The sequence below is a fragment of the Solanum tuberosum genome, unplaced genomic scaffold (assembly GCF_000226075.1).
Source record: "Solanum tuberosum cultivar DM 1-3 516 R44 unplaced genomic scaffold, SolTub_3.0 scf00030, whole genome shotgun sequence".
NCBI classification, from domain to species: Eukaryota; Viridiplantae; Streptophyta; class Magnoliopsida; order Solanales; family Solanaceae; genus Solanum; species Solanum tuberosum.
This window is the reverse complement of record NW_006238956.1, coordinates 1,411,434-1,414,650: the sequence shown is the minus strand read 5'-3', so window position 1 is coordinate 1,414,650 and position 3,217 is coordinate 1,411,434.

Sequence of the window (3,217 nt, the reverse complement as noted above, 5' to 3'; positions counted from 1 at the left end):
TGGTTCCTTAGTGTGGGTGATGGTATGGGACGTTGCCCATACATTGCACAAATGTATTGCTTAAGGATTATTTAAGGTGGAGGTCCAAGGCAAGAAGGTAAAGGTAAATGGGTTATGTATGTTTATGAGTTATTGTGAGGCATATGACTTTGTATTGTTGGTTGTGACTTGTAAGGTTCCTATTATGTTGATGTTCATGAGATTTTATCAATATGGCATGAAAGCATAACTTCCTCACAAATGTCCTTTTTAGCATGTTTTGCATATCCTCATACTTAGTACGTGTGTTGTACTAACCCCTTTCTTGTATTTTACTATAAGTGTAGGTTGTGGTAACTAGGAGGAAATTGTGCTTTTGGAGTTGCTTAGATTTGCTTCAACTCTTCCAAGTCTTTGGTATGTCCTCAAGATTCGAGTACTATGTGTAGAAGTTTCTTAGTCATTGTAATAGACACTTAAGTTTCATTTCATATTTAAAGGGCCGTGTCCCTTCGTACGTTTTAAGTTCTTGTCTAAGATTGTGTAGAAGTTTCTTAGTCATTGTAATAGACACTTAAGTTTCATTTCATATTTAAAGGGCCGTGTCCCTTCGTACGTTTTAAGTTCTTGTCTAAGATTGGCTAAAGAGACTTAGTAGTTCCGCTTGTGTATTCATGTTTTCAAATGTTGATGACTCTTGAAGTCTTATGGTTTTAATCAATAAAAGTTTTAAATTCTTAGTGATTTTTTTGATCTATGCGATGAATGAATGCTAAGGCTTGTATAAGACCTCCGAGAGGTCGAATACGTATGTAACGACTTGGGGGTGCCCTCAAGTCGTTACAGTTTTAGCCACACATGTATAAGAGATAGAAATTTATACCAAATTGAGCTTGCATTCAACTGGGTCAAAGGATTTAAGTCTTGATACAGGCCAAAATTGAAGAATCCAAGAGACCCAAATCCAAATCTTGAAGATGAAACCCTTTGGATCTTCAAGTCTTCTAAACCCTCTCAAACTTAGAGCAAAAATATTAAAATATACTATTCTATGAGAAAATTATAATAATTGTTCGACTCTTAAAAGTACAACTCTAACTAGTATTTATTGATTTCACAGATTTGTGCTGCAGCGGATCATTCGGCGTCGTTTGTCGGAATCACCGATCAACTCGGCGATTCGCCCTTTGGTGTAGTTCATAGCCGTCTTATACCAGCCTTCAGCATCGTCGTGCTTTGGGTCATTGAGCGACATGGTACTGCTTTGCGGAACACCTCGGTGATGCGCCGACTGCTCCCTTTTTCCACCGACTTGATCCTTTCCTTCAGGGCTCAGCACACTGGAACAAAAGGCGAAGTAGGACCCTTCGGCGACTCACCAAGTGGACTTGGCAATCCTCAGGCCTTCATTTATTCGTTCTTTTCAGCCTTTTCGTTTCTTTTTGCGACGTAGTGTCCATCCTTTCCTTCAAACATCAAATACCTGAAACTTAAGAGTTTCATTAGATATTGAGATAAAATAAGCATTTGAGGACAAAATTTCTACTAAAATATAGCCCTAAGACTCCATCAAACTTCAAGTACCTGAAACTTAAGGGTTTCATCAGATATTGAGATAAAATAATCATGTGAGGACACAATTTCTATTGAAATATAGCCCTAGATAAGTCTAATATGTGGACTCATCAACACCCCAACTTAAACTTTTGTTTGTCCTCAAGTAAAGCTCAAGTTCAGCAGTTCAACAAGGATGTCTCAAACAGTGCTACACAAGACTCAATTATGAATGTACACAACAAGACTCAATTTACTTATGTAAGGATTAATTTTGTACTCAAAGATTCAAGTTGTGACACACCATTACCAAAGATTCTGAAGCTCGCAATACTTGCTTCAAATGCAGGTTCAAGCTCAACAAAAGCCTTCGAATGCCCTCACATAAATGATGATTCCATCTTCACACACAAAGGTATAATCAATTTAAAATTCAGTATCAAATACAACGCTCACACTAACTAAGATGAACATAATGCATGCTTTCACCCATAAGTTTGCCCGTATTTTCCAATCAATATTTGTTTCGACTTTCTCAAGATCACTGAGGTCTTAGCAAGGCTTGTAACAGGGATGAGTGCAAGGGTATGGTCATTTAGGCTCAATGACTTTTATCCTCATGAAATGTGGTGCTCTAAACACTTCCTTTCCTTTTCCTTCATCATTATCTTTAGTGCTCATAAGTCATCCTATTATTCACTTTCCATGGATTATTTGGGAACCCCATCTCTTTTGTACTTTATTCCACAACTTTCTTTTTCATTCTTTTTCTTTTTCTTTCTCTTTTCTATTATTTTTATATATGGAGGGGTTCTATTTTTCTCAACATCATGGGTTAAAAGAGACTTTCCTTGCATTTCTTGACTTTCCCTTATTCTTTTTCACCACACCCCCAACTTAGGATTTTCCTAAGTTGGCTATTCAATTAACCACAATTCAAGATGATTATAGGTAATGGATTAAGAAAGGTCTAGTTTTCATCAAGTTTCTTCCAAAGAAGGTATGGATCAAAGGGTGTTCAAGAGAGAATCACACGCTCACAAGGTAGGTCACAAAAGAGGTATATGTCAAATTGGTTCACACTATTCGAAGTTGCCTAAATCATATCAAGAGAAAGTCTTACTTAGTCAACTGGACCAAGAGGGAAAATTCTAGATGTTGTCATGCATGGTTCAAGGTAAGCTTATCACACAAGGCATCGACACTTAAGTCAAACAAGACTACACACTTTCGCTAGTGTGCAACGGTCATCACAAGAGAATCAATTTGATAAATGGCTAATCATAACGAGATGCAAAGAGTTCACATATTGTCTATGCAACTTCATTTGGCGTCATCGTAGCCGTACATTCATGTTCGTTCGATTGTAGGCACTATTCAAGTCATCGGTATTGATTGAAATCGAGACTCAAATTTTCCAAGGAACAACCACATTCAACAACATATAAAGGGTGGCAAAAATGTGCAAAAAGTTCAAAAAATTTCGGAAGGGTCAAAATCATTTTGTAATTCAAAATAAAAGGAGTCACAAGCTCAAACATCCACAAAAAAAGCAGTATTAACACACTTTTAAACAGAACAACCCAAATATATACACGAAACACTAACAAAAGTAGAACACAAAAGGTGTGGGCCTCACCCCACAACAAAAAAAAACATTTGTCCTCAAATGCAAATAAGATTA